The 17,757-nt window shown below is 47.3% G+C and overlaps 1 pseudogene; it reads left to right on the top strand.

The window, feature by feature from the left end:
- The first annotated feature begins 12,532 nt into the window (after positions 1-12,532).
- LOC119339465 lies at positions 12,533-16,137 on the top strand (annotated as a pseudogene).
- The last annotated feature ends 1,620 nt before the right edge of the window (positions 16,138-17,757 follow it).

Raw genomic sequence — 17,757 nt, 5'->3', positions numbered from 1 at the left:
AATACTTAGGCGAGTACTAGACTGCAGCTAAGCCCCCAAGTGGGAGGGTTGCTCTTCACTCGGTAGGATTTCTGAATACTTAGGCGAGTACTAGACTGCAGCTAAGCCCCCGAGTGGGAGGGTTGCTCTCCACTCGGTAGGATTTCTGAATACTTAGGCGAGTACTGGACTACAGCTAAGCCCCCGAGTGGGATGGTTGTTCTCCACTCGGTAGGATTTCTAAATACTTAGGCGAGTACTGGACTGGGTTAAGCCCCCGAGTGGGAGGTTTGCTCTCCACTCGGTAGGATTTTCAAATACTTAGGCGAAACGGTTCGCAGCTAAGCCCCCGAGTGAGAGGCTTGCTTGTCTCTCGGCAGGGATTTTGTTTTTTACAAACTTAGGCGAAACGGATTCACAGCTAAGCCACCCACTGGGGGATTTCTCACGTAAACAAAAGCAACAATAATCACTGGGAAAATTATAACACTCTTGTCTTTGATAAACAAACTACAAAGGTACTTTTTATTACATCTCACCCGAGTGAGTACTTAAGTATAAAAGGGGCGGAGCAGCTCCGCATTCCAAGCTCGTGGCTCATCAATCTGGCGATCAACATTGTAAAGACGGTACGCTCCATTGTGGAGAACTTTGGTGACGATGAAGGGGCCTTCCCAAGTAGGAGCGAGCTTGTGCGGTTTCTGTTGATCCACTCGGAGGACCAAGTCTCCTTCTTGAAAGGCTCGACTCTTCACATTTCTGGCGTGGAATCGACGCAAGTCTTGCTGATAGATGGTCGATCGGATCATAGCCATCTCTCTTTCTTCTTCTAGGAGGTCGACTGCGTCCTGCCGGGCTTGTTCTGCTTCATTTTCAGAGTAGAGCTCGACTCGGGGTGCGTTGTGAAGCAGGTCACTCGGGAGAACTGCTTCAGCCCCATAGAACAGAAAGAATGGAGTTCGCCCAGTCGACTGATTAGGAGTGGTCCTCAATCCCCAAAGAACTAAAGGAAGTTCGTCGACCCACGTGCCTGTTGCGTGCTTGAGATCACGCATCAACCGGGGTTTTAGTCCTTTGAGAATCAGGCCGTTTGCCCTTTCTGCTTGTCCATTCAACTGGGGTTGGGCGACAGAAGCGTAGTCGACTCGCATGCCTTGAGAAGCACAAAAGGCTCTGAATTGGTCGGAATCGAAGTTTGAACCATTATCAGTGATGATGTTGTGCGGAACTCCATATCTGAATATCAACTCTTTGATGAAGCTGATAGCAGTGCTGGCATCAAGATTCTTAATAGGCTTAGCTTCAATCCACTTAGTGAACTTGTCGACTGCCACAAGTACATGGGTGAAGCCGCTCCTGCCAGTTCTCAGTGGTCCAACCATATCTAGTCCCCAAACAGCAAAGGGCCAGACGAGTGGAATTGTCTTCAAGGCCGAGGCGGGTTTGTGCGACATATTGGAATAGAACTGACATCCCTCGCACTTGTCGACTATCTCCTTCGGCATTTCATTCGCTCTTGGCCAGTAAAACCCTGCTCGGTATGCTTTAGCCACAATGGCCCGGGAGGAAGCATGATGACCACAGGTCCCGAGTGGATATCATCAAGAATTATCAGACCTTCTTCTAGTGTTATACATTTCTGACCGACTCCAGTCGCGCTTTCTCTGTACAACTGTCCCTTTATCACAGTAAAGGCTTTGGATCAACGGACGATCTGTCGAGCCTCTTCTTCATTCTCTGGGAGCTCTTTTCTTAGGTTATACGCGATGTACGGCACCGTCCAGTCGGGAGTGACGACCAAAACTTCCATGACCAGGTCAACCACAGCTGGAACTTCAACTTCAGTCGGATCCGTGGCACTTTTTGGCTGCGGGGCTTCTTCGGTGAAAGGATCCTCTTGGACTGATGGTGTCTGGATGTGTTCCAAAAACACATTACTAGGAATGGCTTCTCTCTTGGAACCTATTTTTGCCAAATCATCAGCCGCTTGATTTTTCAGTCGGGGTATATGATGAAGCTCTAACCCCTCGAATTTCTTCTCCAACTTTCTTACTGCATGGCAGTAACCAGTCATGGCTGGACTTCTGATGTCCCACTCCTTCATCACTTGATTAACTACCAAATCTGAGTCACCATAGACCATGAGGCGATGGACGCCGAGTGAAATGGCCATACGCAACCCATACAGGAGTGCTTCGTATTCTGCTTCATTATTGGATGAATCAAAGTGGATCTGGAGCACATATCTTAGCTTATCTCCTCGGGGGGACACCAACACTACACCAGCACCGAAACCATTCAGCATCTTAGAACCATCAAAGAACATGGTCCAGTGCTCTGAGTGAATTTGAGTCAGCAGTTGCTGCTTAGTCCACTCGGCAATGAAATCCGCTATTGCTTGGGAGTTGGTGGCTTTCTTTGCCTCAAACTTGATATCTAGGGGAAGGAGTTCAATCGCCCATTTTGCCACTCGACCGGTTGCATCTCTGTTGTGCAAAATCTCTAACAATGGAGCGTCGCTAACGACTATAATGGAATGGTCAGAGAAGTAATGAGAAACCTTCTTCGTGGTCATATAAATCCCATATACAAGCTTTTGATAATGAGGGTATCTTTGCTTTGATGGGGTCAAAACTTCAGAAACATAGTATACTGGGTGCTGAACTTTAAAGGCTTTTCCTTCTTCTTCCCGCTCGACCGTAAGTACTGTACTGACGACTTGTCCCGTGGCTGCAATGTAAAGCAACAAAGGCTCTTCGCTGATTGGGGCAGCAAGCACCGGCTGGGTGGAAAGTAGGGCTTTTAGCTCTGCAAATGCTGCATCAGCTTCAGGAGTCCACTCGAACTTGTCTGACTTCTTCATCAGTCGGTAAAGAGGCAATGCCTTCTCACCGAGACGAGAGATGAATCGACTTAAAGCGGCCAAGCAACCAGTAAGCTTCTAGACATCGTGCACACGTACATGACGTTTCATTCGGAGTATAGCACCAACTTTTTCTGGATTGGCGTCGATTCCTTGTTCGGAAACGAGAAAACCGAGTAACTTTCCGCCAGGAACTCCGAATGTGCACTTTGATGGATTAAGCTTGATATCATACCTCCTGAGGTTGGCAAATGTCTCAGCAAGGTTAGTCAGTAGGTCGGAACCTTTCCGTGACTTGACCACAATATCATCCATGTATGCTTCCACATTCCGACTGATTTGAGTGAGCAAACACTTCTGAATCATCCTCATGAACGTGGCTCCGGCATTCTTGAGACCGAATGGCATGGTGACGTAACAGAAATACCCGAATGGAGTGATGAAAGCTGTTTTGATCCCGTCGGGTCCATATAGACGGGTCTGATGGTAATCGGAATAGGCGTCTAAAAAAGACAGGCGCTCACACCCCGCAGTCGAGTCGACTATTTGGTCGATGCGGGGGAGAGGAAAATGATCTTTCGGGCAGGCCCGATTGATATGTTTGAAGTCGATGCACATGCGAAGTGACTTGTCCTTTTTGGGGACCATGACAACATTGGCTGGCCACTCGAAGTGGTAAATCTCTCGGATGAACTCCACTGCTAAGAGTCGAGCCACCTCCTCGTCAATGGCCTTCCTTTTCTCGATGGCGGACCGTCGCAGATGTTCTTTGACAGGTTATACTTTTGAGTCGACTCGTAGACGATGCTCAGCCAGCCCCCTGGGAACACCCGGCATGTCAGAAGGCTTCCATGCAAAGATGTCCCAGTTCTCACGGAGGAACTAGATGAGCGCTTGTTCTTATTTGGAGTCGAGTGTTGTGGAGATATGAGTCGGAGCAGCATTGGGGTCGGTCGGGTGAATGTGAATCGGTTTTGTCTCACCGGACGACTGAAATGCCGATTCTGTAGCGGGCTTCTTGGCTCGCAACAAATCACTCGGGTCTGCAGTTTTCTGGTATTCCTGCAGCTCCACCACTACCATCTGAGCATCGGCGATCTTTGAGCCTTTCTGGAAGCACTCTTCCGCCTTCTTCCGATTGCAAGTAATAGTGATCACACCTTTAGGACCAAGCATCTTCAATTTGAGGTACACATAACATGGTCGAGCCATGAAACGTGCATAAGCTGGCCTGCCCAAAATAGCGTGATACGCACTCTAGAAATCTACAACTTCAAATGTCAACTTTTCTTTGCGGTAATGCTTGGAATCGCCGAAAACCACATCAAGAGCAATTTGGCCGAGTGACTCAGCCTTCTTTCCAGGAATGACTCCATGGAAGCTCAGGTTGCTGGTACTAAGCCTGGACATCGGAATGCCCATCCCTTTCAGCGTCTCTGCATATAATATATTTAGGCCGCTACCACCATCCATCATAACCTTAGTCAGTCGAGTGCATTCGATGACTGGGTCGACTACCAAAGCTTGCCTCCCAAGGGTGGCTATGTGTGTTGGATGATCGGACTGGTCGAATGTGATGGCAGTCTGAGACCATTTCAGATAACTGGGTGTCGCCGGAGCGACCATACTCACTTCAAGGTTGATAACTTTCAATCGACTTTTGCTTTCAACATCAGCAAAAATCATCAGGGTGGAATTGACGTGGGGATATCCTTCATCACTATACTCTTTGTCCTCAACTTTGTCTGACTCCTTTTCCTTATCTTTGGTTTGTTTCCCCTGAAATTGCTGGATCAAGAGCCAACACTGCCGAGTGGTATGTTTCGGGTAAATGAAGTTACCCTCCTCGTATTTCTTCGTGTGGATGTGGCACGGCAAATCCATCACATCATTTCCTTCCTTGTCCTTCACCTTCTCAGGGTTCCAAGACCCTTTGGGTTTCCCTTTAAACTTTCCTTGAGTCATGGCCAGGGCTTCTCCGAGAGCAGCTGGCTCAGCTTTCAGCTTCTGCTTCCGACTGGAGTTCCCTCCTCCGGTTTCGTGGGCGACTGACTTGTGCTTGCCACTCCGGAGCCAATCCTCTTCTTCACCATTGGCATACTTGGTGGCAATCTCCATCATTTGACTCAGAGTCATGTCTCCGGTTCGACCAAATTTCAAGTTAGCTCTCTGTACCTAACACCTTCCTTGAAGGCACAGACTGCCTGGTGATCAGATACATTCTCTACCATGTGATGCAACGTGATCCATCTCTGGATGTAATCTCTCAAAGTTTCATTCGACTTCTGCACACAAGATTGCAGCTCTGTCAACCCTGCTGGCCGCTTGCAAGTTCCTTCAAATGTTGTGACAAACACTCGGGCAAGATCTTCCCAAGTGTAAATGCTGTTGGGTGCTAGCTGATTCAACCATGCTCTGGTCGAGCCCTCCAACATAAGAGGCAGGTGTTTCATGGCCACTTCATGATTGCCGCCGCCAATCTGAACTGCCACTCGGTAGTCTTCAAGCCAAGTGTCGGGTTTGGACTCGCCAGTGAACTTACTGACTCCAGTCGCCAACCTGAAGTTGGGAGGAATCACCGCGGCCCTCATGGTTCTGCTGAAGCACTCTGGTCCTGAGATGTGTACTCTGCTGCTGGTGGGTACATCTCTGTCATGACCTTCCCGGTGAGCTCTGTCCCTGTCGACCAAACCTTGAATGATAATGGATCTCGCATCAAAGCCTGGTTCCCTGGGGTCGACTGGAATCCTTCGCCCAACACTGTGATGGCGTCTATCATCCTGTTGTCGAGGCGCGTACGATCCACCCCTTGGGGGAGGGGTGGGCACTCGACGTTGATCATCGCGATCAATTCGGTGATCATACTGCTCACGGTTCTTGTACTAATCACGCCGGTCTCCACGCTCCTCACGCCTCGGGGGCGATCTAGGGCTATGGGCCGACTGAACTGTATTTGCAGCTACAGATCTGCTGTGAATCCTATTGCGCGACTGCGATACAGCTGAATTTTGATCTCCTGCTGCCCGGATTAAATCTCTGATCTGTAACAAGCCTCTGCCAGCCTCTGACTGGGAAGGCTGAATCGACTCTGCTATATGGGCTGCAGCCGCTAAATTCTGAATCGGAGTTTGATATACCTGAGTCGGTACTAGAAAGAGTTTACGTCGACTGGATGCCGGAACCCATTCCCGCGCACGCTCATCGAGTGCTCGCTGAAGGTTCTCCAGTCGAGTGCGCTCAGCTAAGTTAGCCAAGCGCACATCCTCTAAGGCCCGAGCCTCGGGGGTTTCTCCAACGATAGGAGTGTGCAGCGCATCCATGTTCCGGCGGCGAAGATCTTCCCTCTGCAGCGAAGTGAGGGGCTCGGGGAGATATTCCTCATGGACATGCGACGGATCGCCTCCGTCGTCGCCTCCATCGGCGCGGGGGAATCCGGGAGGACTGCGTGGTCCATCGACCATCAGAACCTCCGCCGCGGGATCACTGCTGTCGCACTCGGATGCAGTCTCTGTGGAGCCAGTCGACAGGTCGAACAGGCCGTAGAGAGATTCATCGGGCTCGATTGCCGCGACTTGGGGGTGGCCGACTGACAAGCCACCGCGTGCCTCACCCACCGCTGAAGCCTCGACCGACCGGAGCGCTTGCGCCGGCGGGAAACAGGGAGGGAGGACGACACAGGGACCGACCGATACGGGGTCTACGGTTGCCGTAGAAGGACGCCACGGACGCACACGCGAAAGTGCGTTGCTCCGCGAACTGGGAGCGCGTCGATGTCGAGTGGAGCCTCCTGAAGCCAAGCGGACTCGTCGGCGACGAACGTGAGCGCGCCGAGACGGATCTCGCGGCCCTCAACCAGAACTCCGTCTGAAACCATGATGAAGGAGATCGGAAAAATCGCAACTTCTCCAATAAGTCGCTAAGACACCGGCCCCACGGTGGGCGCCAACTGTCGTGGTTCTAAGTCTGATAGTAGAAAGGGGGGTAGGTATGGAGAGGCAAGATCCTAACTATGGAATAGTTGTATACACAAGGGGTTTACGAGTTCAGGCCCTTCTCGGAGGAAGTAACAGCCCTACGTCTCGGAGCCCAGAGGCGGTCGACTGGTATTATGTGTGTATGAGTTACAGGGGTGCGAACCCTTTACACTGAGGAGGGGGTGGCTTATATAGAGTCCGCCAGACCCCTCCGGCCCTCACTTATGTAGGGTTTAAAGTACATTAAGGTTAGGCATTACTGGTGACACTACTAATAAAGTGCCATGATGGCCATAAAAGCTGCTTAATGACTGACCGTTTCCCTGCCGAGTGACATTAGGTCTCGTGGTTGTCGAGTGGATGGCTTCATGGTCGAGTGGCTTTGAGTCCGTCGAGTGGAACGTTTCCAGGTCGACTGAAAGGTGGTTTCTTCTAGAGATGTCCTTGGGGAGGGTATCTTGGACAGGTCCATGACCCTACCCTAGGTACATAGCTTCATCACATACCACATCACCTTAGCAGGAATCTTCTTCCTGGGGCGCTCGCCCTCAATATTACCAGGGTCATCACGACTGATCTTATAATGCAATGCACCGCATACCGGGCAAGCGTTCAAATCCTCGTACTCACAGCGGTAGAGGATGCAGTCATTAGAGCATGCATGTATCTTCTACACCTCTAACCCTAGAGGTCAGACAACCTTCTTTGCTTCATACATACTCTTGGGCAATTCGTTGTCCTTTGGAAGCATACTCTTTATTTATTACCAGCAACTTTTCAAATCCCTTGTCAGATACACCATTCTCTACCTTCTATTGCAACAATTCCAATGCGGTGCCCAACTTTGTTTTGTCAGCTTCGCAATTCGGTTACAACAATTTCTTGTGATCCTCTAACATGCGCTGCAACTTCTTCTTCTCCAAATCACTTGCACAGTTTCTCTTTGCATCGGCAATGGACTGACCTAGATCATCAGTGGGCTCATCTGATGCCTCTTCTTCAGCTTCTTCCCGCATTGCCGGCTCAGCTTCTTTCCCCATTGTTGTATCATCTTATTCAGGGAACCCATGGCCAAGATAGTTATCGTCGTCCTCTTCTTCTTCATTGTCTTCCATCATAACCCCTCTTTCTCCGTGCTTGGTGCAAACATTATAGTGGGGCATGAAACCGGACTCAAATAGGTGGACGTGGATGGTTCTTGACATACAGTAATTGTGACCATTCTTACAGCCAGCACATGGACAAGGCATAAAACCATCCGCTGCTTGTTTGCCTCAGTGGCAAGCAGAAAAGTATGCACGCCATTAATGAACTCGGGAGAGTATCGGTCATCATACATCCATTGTTGGTCATCTTCATTACACAACACTGAAAAGACCAAATTAATACAAGTTCATACAACACTTAAATGCAACAAACAAATAACTCTCTAGCTAAAGCATTTAAATGCAACAACAAATGCGATCAAGATTGCAACTAAGGTAACAATTGATCCAACAGCATAATGATACCAAGCCTCACTGTCAATGGCATATTTTCTAATCTTTCTAATCTTCAAGCGCATTTTCTCCATCTTGATCTTGTGATCATCGAGGACATCGGCAACATGCAACTCCAATTCCATCTTTCCCCCTCAATTCTTTTCATTTTTTCTTTCAAATACTCGCTTTCTCTTTCAACTAAATTTAACCTCTCGACAATAGGATCGGTTGGAATTTCCGGTTCACATACCTCCTAGATAAAAATATCTATGTCAACTTGATGGGCATAATTTGTCATAAACACGAAATGCAACAATTAGTTTTAAAAGAGAATATACCACATCCGAATCATAACAAGGACGAGGGCCGACGGGGACAGATATCAAAACCATGGCACTATGTATAACAAACAACGTACGGGTAAGATAATTATACGAGTAAGTATATATCCAAATCACACAAACATCAATTTGGTAATGTAAAACATTCATGAACAAGAGCCTCATCACAAGGTGGTGCCGGCGACTCGACGGTGCGGGCGATCAACGGTGGTTACGACGGAGATTTAGAAGGCAGCAAGTAAACCACACCTACATATGCAAATTAAGTGTTATTTTTGACCTCAAATTGCATATAAATCAAATACTAGCACATATAATTCCTCTCAAATTACTAAACTCACAAATTAATCACTATACAAAACATTGCAAGAGCTAATCTAGCAATGAGAGATGAAAGGACAAAGTTGCTAACCTTTATGATCATTTGAACGGATGGGGGCCTTCAAATCTTGATAAATTTTGGACAAAATGTGTGATGAGCTCGAGGAAGAGGGGAAGAACAGAGGAGGAGAGGGGAAAGGGGAAGAACAGAGTGAGCTCGGTGGGACGAAGGGTTTATATAGGACGACCATTAGTACTGGTTCGTAACACAAACCGGTACTAAAGGTGCTGGAGGGCCCCCAGACTGACAACATCCTGCCATCACTCACTTTAGTACCGGTTCATGGCATGAACCGGTGCTAAAGGTTCGCCACGAACTGGTACTAATGAGAGCGGCCGGCTAAATCAAACCGGCACTAATGTGCTTCACATTTGATCTTTTTTCTACTAGTGGCAGCAGCACGCACACACAAACATACCACATGAGGAGCAAAAGAGTCTTTTCAGGTGTCATTTATGTTCAAAATGAACAAAAGTGTCATAAAAGGCATAAAATTTAGACTCGTTCATAGATAGGGAAGAAACAATTTAGCAGTGTTAAATAGGGCATAATATTGAATTATCTCGCAACCTCGGCGGCCGGCGCTACTCGAGTCGCTGATTGACGACAACGTACTGGATGCGTGGGGCCGCGCATGGTGAGTCGACATTGGTGGCCCATCAAACAGTACGAGTAGCTTCACACACAGGGAATGATAGAGATAGACGGGGCTTGCCATGTTCAGACTAGTATGAACTGGGGAATGAAATGCTCTAATTGCTGGGGAGACCGGCCGTTGACCTTGTGCTGGAGCTCAACGTACAGGTGACGTGGAAGCATACGTACGTACGCACCGTGGGCAATTGCTTGGATGGAGGGATGGAGTCGATAGTTACATGCATGATGGAGATTTTATGACAGTGGGAAAGAAACCTAACTCATATATAGTCCACTTGGCGTGGGCGAAGCACTGAAATTGGGCACGACCAAACGAGAGGGCGACGGTGCGTCAACCAAGGTTTGTGACGACCCCTGAATCTCTGGAAACCTGTGCTTAAAAGTAAACCACTCGTCCCGTTCCTGCCGCAAGCCAAAGTGTCTAGGGTGTATGAAGAGGATCGATGCATATGGACACTGGAACAAGCATAGGCCAGAGAATGTTGGAAGGAAACTCCCCGGCGTCCGGTTGGAATCCTCCAGCTGCGGGTCGCTACCCTTTCTTTGCCGTGACGTGTGCAGGATCGTGTTCGTCAAGGACCTCAATGCTCAGGCTTGCGCTTGTTGCTTTCGACGCTCATTGGTGGCTCTTCCGGTGTCTTGTATCTTTTATTTTTCTTTGTTGTATGGTCGTTTGTATGCTCAAAGTATTGCTTTATAATATAAAGCAGGGAACACTTTATCATTAATGATAGAAGGAAACTTCGTTCCTCCAGATGTAGAACTATCTGCAGGATTCCCAATGGACAGCTGGGCTTGGAAGCTGAAAAAACTTGGGAACTTCACGGTCAGGTCGATTCGGCGTATCGAGCACTAGTTGCTAGAAGGTTTGAAGACTGCGCAGTCCGTCTTCGTCGGATCAAAGAGGGTGAAAACGTGCTGGAGATCTGAAGATTTTGAAGATGGAAGCGTCTGCGGCAGCTCGCAGTTCAGCCCAAAAAAGAAAACTTGTGGTGGAAAGTCATACACTGCTACAAAGAAACTTTGTGATTTGTTCCGTTCTAGAGTGCCAGGGGCGGACGCACGTTGATGGATGTGGGGGCAGCTGCCCCCACTCGATTTTTGTTCGCACGCTTGGATCGATCCTGTCAAGCTACGCGTGCCCCAACTTGGCCCATTACTTTGCCCCCGCTCAGCCCAATTTCTTGTTTATTTTGAAAAGCCCATAAATATTTTAAATCTGTAGAAGGCTAGAAGCAGCCCACGACCAAGAAACAGCCTACGCGCGAGCCAGAACCTACGATTGCATTATTCGATCGATCAGTGCGGCCCAAGTCGACGCACGCACATAATGACTGAAAGTAAAAACGCACGACACGGCATCCACGTCGAAATTGTCATTCAAGCGATCGCGGCTTCACGCAGTCATCGGCTCGCCGCCGGCCATCAACGACTTGCCGTCGCCCATCTCTCGTGCTTGCGAGTCGCCGCCGCAACACGGACTCAACACCAAATCTGCAATTCTAGCGTTTTAATTGACATCAAGTAAGCCGTATATATATACTACGTAGATCACTAGGGTTCTTTCTTTTCAATCTTTTTTTGTTTGCAGTTTCTATGTACAAACCATATTAATTAGTATAATCAATTTATGTGTATAATTTTCAGATTTAGATGACTGGTCAGTTCACACAATTATCTCGTAAGATGTAAATTTCAGTTCCAATTTTAGTCTAGACTGACACACTCAAAATTTCATTTGAATAATCTATTCTTCCTAGTTTTCTGCACACTTCACCTTCATGTATGATGCTCAACTTGACATGTTCATTCAATGTTTTGCGTTTTAGCACTTAAAAGTTGCTGGGAATGTAATGGAGAGGTTATTCCAAAAACCAACAATCTCCAAGATGCCTGAAAACTAGTTGATTTGAACAAGCTTCCAATGCATCAATCTAAAAGGAAGAGGACACACAAAGAGAAAGGAAGAGGATTGCATATTACAATCCCAATCAACACGAGGATATAAGAAGAAAGTACTTGATGTGAGGGCCTCATCGGCGTCGTCCTAAAAAGTTGAAGCCATGCACAAATGTGAAGATCAATCGACATTTTAGTGCTAACTGGTATGAACCATAGTCGTATTTGCTTTGTCAAAAAAGAATTGCAAAAAAAAAAATCTAATGTGATAGTTACACGTTTTCATGAGGTGAAAACCGTCATGAGATGAAATGAAAGGTAATGTGCTAAAGCCCTTTTTCAATTTTATAAAGGCATTCTTCAAAGTATTCATTCTCCCTACATTTGACAACGGGTTTTTTTCTTCCAGGTTGTAGGTTGGATTGTTAAACAATGTGTCAATGTTCTCTTTGGCAGCTTCAGAAGAAGATATTGAAATACTGATGTAAGTCATTTTATTTCAAATTGTTATATTTTTCAATTTGCTATGAATGTGGTTATCTCATGGAGAATGAAGTGATTTTGCCTAGGTTTTAGTTTATATGGAGAATCGCCTTGTTAATTCATGAATATGGCCATATATTTTTGCGCCCTCTCAACTTTTTTTCTGGGTCCGCCCCTGTAGAGTGCCATAATTGAACGTTAACGAAATAACTTCTGTGAAGACTCAAGCGTGTGGGGTAACAGGACCCGCCTTCTCAGAGTCGCACTGGCCACTAGTAGTGTATATATCTTAGTTGGTAAGATGCATGAGAGTGTGTGAGACTGTGAGGCGGACAGTGGCAGCTTTGCTAGCTAGCTAGACCGGGCGAAGCAAGTGATGGCCATCCCGCTGAAGCATCTTGTCATACTCATACCATGTCTCTACGGCATCCTCCTCCTATCGACCATGTTCTTCTCCTACACCAATTACACCCATGAGCCATGACCATGCCAACCGCCAACTGCTCCAGGTCGACCATGGGAATGCCTCCGTCTCTCCCAACCTCTCCGACTCTGACGTGAAGGACGCCCGAGTGTTGTCCACCATCGGTCATGGGATTGGACTGTGGCATATTCGCCCCGACGGGCTGGAGGTCGACGATCGAGGCGTCGTTCAGCACCACCATCGTCTATCAGCCACTACGCAGCCAGAGCCGGGGTGGCCTCACCTTCCTCATCCTCCCTTTCTGGCCAGACACCACCGCAGTGATGAAGTTGGCCGGACATGTTGGCGCGCTCGACCTCTCCAACCCTACATTCGGGAGCGACTCCGTCTCCGGCAGCTCCGTCTCTGTCAGGATCGGTATGCTGTCTAACTTCACAACGGCGGAGAACTATGGTCGCATAATAGTTGTCGATATCAATATCGATCCCCTAGCGGCGGCTGTCCCAAACAGCTACGCCGTGTGGATCGACTACAACCGTGCGACGCGCAGCTTGTCGGTCTACGCGGGTGTTGAAGCCAATCCCAAGCCTGACAACAACATAGCTGAGGTGCCCCTGAACATTACCAGCTTTGGCCCGTCCGTCCTTTTCGGCCTTCTCTCTACGGCGGAGCAAGTACGCAGCTCTCGAGTTCGCTGGAACGCCACGATCGAGGGCCTCCCTTTCTACGACATCGACAACGACCAGGCTGACAACGGCCAAGGCTTCTTGTCAAGGAACTCATCAAGGAATGTAAAGGTGACCATCCTGTGCTCCGTCCTCGGATCCGTATCTGCCACCGCCTTGCTGGCCGTCGGCCTGGCATGCTACTTCAACTCGAGGTACCGGCGGTGGCACAAGGACCTGAACCAGCTCGCCAAATCCATGGAGCGCCTCCCCGGGGTGCCCAGCAAGGTGGAATTTGCGGACATCAAGAAGGCCACCGGCAACTTCAACGAAGCCAGGAAGCTCGGAGGAGGTGGGTTTGGAACCGTGTACAGGTGCACGCTCCCAGCAGCAGCTTCCAAGAAGGAGCGGATAGAGGTGGCCGTCAAGAGGTTCACGCGGGATGTGCGAAACCACTGCTATGACGACTTCCTCGCCGAGGTCAGCATCATCAACCGGCTGCGCCACAAGAACATCGTCCCCCTCATCGGTAAGTATGTATGATGATTATGTGTTACATTCTCTATTTTTGGAAGATGTGTACATTATTTTTGACACCGCAACCCATTGATCATAATTCATCAACTTAGAAGGGTGTGGCTAGGTCTCAGTCAAATAACATACTTCCTCCGTTCCTAAATATAAGTCTTTTTAGATATTCGAATATAGACTACATACAAAATAAAATGACAAACTTCCTCTGTTTCTAAATATAAGTCTTCTAAGTTGAAATTTCTAGGAAGACTTATATTACGGTACGGAGGGAGTAGTATATAAGAAGTAAAAAGAGAAAAAAGTACTAATCTCATTGCATGATCAAAAGGATATAGCATCAGACTGAGAAATAATGAAGTCTCAGTCGACCTAGACTTGGCAGAACTGGACTTAGAAATAATTATGTATCAGTGGCACTCCCTTAACTCTTTCACCAATGTGTTCTACTCATCAGGTTGCCAACCAAATCGCTGATCTTCTTTAACATTTCTACATATTGCAATGACATGGTGCTTAATATGTTTGTTCAACAACTATCTTTGTACCTATGTGGTAGTACAAAATTATGAAATTGTGCATTATAAAGTATTTTTTGTGACGAATCTAAGGATATCCTTTTGTGTTAATTAAATAAATATATCACATACATCAATAATCTGAGTTAGAGAAGTTTATATGCATGCTCTCTAGGAAATTGTGTATTTGCTAAATATAATATATAATTGTTTTCTTGCGGGCATATAAAATATAATTTTAATTGTATGAAACCGTATATCCTTTGGATGAAAACATCCAACAAAACATGTAAATATTAAATATTCAAGAATTTGGCTGATATTTACAATTCAACATATCTTACGGTATTCTTGGGTCGATTGGAAAGACCACATCATTCTGATCACCAAGTCATTGGGAAACTAATGCTATTGATAATGATTATTTGGATGTTATTTACCAAAGGGTCAAAAAAATTCTGAAGTGCCCGGCCACTACACGATTGAGGGGTCCATTTCATTCAAAAGTCACATTGTTTCATCCACGGGTTCACTATGATTTTAAGATGAAGAAAAATCAGGAAATGATGGCTAGACATATTCTTTATTTGTTGGCTGCACTATTTTACCGATCGCCCTGTTTATCAAGAATAATCTACTTTTGAACCTCAACTGTTGGTCAAGTTCACTTTTGGTCCCTAAACTGTAAAAGCAGACACATTTGACTTTTAACTTTCATTAAATGTTGAAGAATTCATTTTAAGTCAGTTTAATATTTACCAAAATTTATATTTTAAAAGTTATGAAGTACGAAAATAAAAAATATTCCAGAAAAGCTAGATCAAAATACAGAATTTGACTAATGAAAACATAAATAAAAATTTAGAAATAATACCATAATTTTTCTGGAAATTAAAGCAAGAAATGAGAGAAAACACAGATATGATTATTTAGAATGCATGGAACATCATTACATTTTCTGATTTCCATGGATATTCCTGAACTTTTTTTCTTCATTTTTTGGAATTTTAGGATTTATATTGTGTGGCACTCTAGTGTGTGTGTGCGTGCGCGCGCACATGTGTGTGTGTGTGTGTGTGTGTGTGTGTGTGTGTGTGATCTCTGGGTTGCAATGTATCTAAGTACTTGTACAGTAATGCAAAGCCGCAAAGACTATTTTTCATGCTACATGCATAAATGTGCATGTGTTTCAGGTTGGTCTTACAATAAAGGAGAGCCACTGCTTGTGTTCGAGTTCATGACCAATGGCAGTTTGGACCTGCATCTCTTCCCCAGAGGCGGCGGTCACAACGGGCAGCAAGGCGACGCGACAGACTGACATCTACGCTCTCGGGGTGCTCATCCTCGAGGTCGTCACGGGCCAGCGGGCGCTGATCCGATGGGCGGAGGATGAGGACGACATCCAAATCAGGGATAGAGTGTGGCGTCTCCACGGCAAGGGTAGGCTAATGGAGTGCGTTGATGCAGCGCTGATCGCTAGTTCTTCTCTGGACGAGGACAACCTGCACGCTGGCGGTAACGCCGAACGCATGCTCCTCCTGGGCTTGGCGTGCAGCAGCCCGAACCCGGCGGACCGCCCAACCATGCCCGAGGTGGTGCAGGTCATCGCCAAGTCGGCGCCGCCGCCCGAGGTGCCTCTCATGAAACCAAGGTTCATGTGGCCCCCGCCTGAATGGGCGGCCTGGGACGGTGGTGATAGCATGGGCAAATCGATGACAAGTACTAATGTCGAGGGGAGTATGGTGAGCACGTCCGAGCGTCAGTCGCAGTGGCTGACGGCTGTGTCGCAGAGGCGGCCTACCGGAGGACATGCCTCGTATCAATTGGAGCCATCCGTTTACGTCACAGTTCCCAGTGCTCTCGGCTCCGGCGAGAGGCCGAGCAGAACAAAGCATAGCATCGGAGGCGGGACACCGGAGGATACATATGGTCTGTGTTAGGCATAGTAATCGCCAGCGCGGTGTCATCTCCGTTTTGCATCCGATTGAGTTTGTGTTAGTGTACCCCTATCTTGTATCAGTTGTATTTGTTAGGATTTTAACTAATTCCTATTCCATCGGTGTGATCTAAAAGCCCTTATATTTCTTTACAGAGGGAGTATTATTTAGGGGCAATCCTCCCTTATAAACTACTGTGCGGTTTCCCTCTGGCAATCGTTCAAAGTGTCCACGCCCCCACAATCGGGCGTGTCCCTTCATGGCGTTGGCGTCGGTTCCCCTGTATATAATCATGTATAATCAGTGGAATAGTTGCTTGTTCGATCAAATCATTCTCTAACACATTTGCTGGAATACCATGATCTTAATACCTCAAGTTTGTGCCATTGAATACTTTCGCAAATACGCAAAGCTTGCGTATCATTTCATTGATAGAAGGAATAGAATGAATACAATGGGGATACAACACATGACACGATCGCATGCAGGCGTGAACATGGTGCGCGGAGCACAGAGACAATGAATGCTCGGCCCAAATAGAGGATACAGCACAGCTAAATCTAACAAGACCGAACCAAGAGCAGCAAAACCAAACCAGCAATAAGTCCAACATCGCCAAAACCTACTTCACGGACACTGCGAGCGAGCAAGATGGCGCCTTCAAAAAGAAAAACAACGCTGAGACGCCATTGCCATCCGGTCCGGGGGATCCCGACCTAGAGTTTCCCCTGAGCTTGAAGAGGGGTGCAACTGAAGGCCATGATAGCGCCTCCAAGAAGGGGAAGCGACACCCACGAGCTTCGCCACTACCAGCACCGGCAAGCCGAGCAGGGATTTCTCCCTGGCCCTAGGCTAAGCAAAGTTTGAGCCATTGAATAGTTAGGAGATAGAATTACATGGATGGGACGATCCACCTATGACCCATCTCCTTCCTTTGGTTCAACACCACCTGAAACTTAAGGTGATGGTTTTTTTTGAAGCGGGCTAATCCCCTTTCCATTAAAGATATAACGGAAATACAGCCAAATCCAAGTCCACACCAAAGGGAAAGGGAAAAAGCGTGTTCAAGCACTTCAGGGAAACCCGCTGTGAGCGCTCGCAATCGAAACGCCCACTACGAGGCAAAAACCCTGAAGCACCATCAACACGCAGCTAACAACAACAAGACCAGGTTCCATCACAGCCTACGCAGAGGCGACATAATAAGAGAAGCTGACTAAAATGAAAACTACTGAGATCTTCGGATGGAGCTTCATCCCCCCAGCTCTAGCGAACGAACTGCAAAAAGCTTCGGTGCCTCTGGAGAATCACTCCATAGTGTCACCAACGAACGCGGGCGCGCAGAGTCTCATCATCTCCTTGGCATTCTCCTTCAGCAACATTGCGCCACGCTCCAGCTCCATTTTCCCTCCGCCTTTCAGGAGACCTGCCCAGTAAGATAAATGCACACAGGCAGGGAAAACAATCTCAAAAGGAGATGACATTTTCTTAAATTCAAAAGTAGCTTGGTTTCTACGATTCCAAATAGCCTAGCACACAGCTGCTAGGCCCATCGTGAAATATCGCTCCCCTGAGGGAGGAAAGCATAGCACCAAGAGTAAAATTGACACAAATTGTTGGGAC

This window comes from Triticum dicoccoides, chromosome 7B (assembly GCF_002162155.2).
Source record: "Triticum dicoccoides isolate Atlit2015 ecotype Zavitan chromosome 7B, WEW_v2.0, whole genome shotgun sequence".
NCBI classification, from domain to species: domain Eukaryota; kingdom Viridiplantae; phylum Streptophyta; class Magnoliopsida; order Poales; family Poaceae; genus Triticum; species Triticum dicoccoides.
This window is presented reverse-complemented; position numbering and strand designations above follow the sequence as displayed.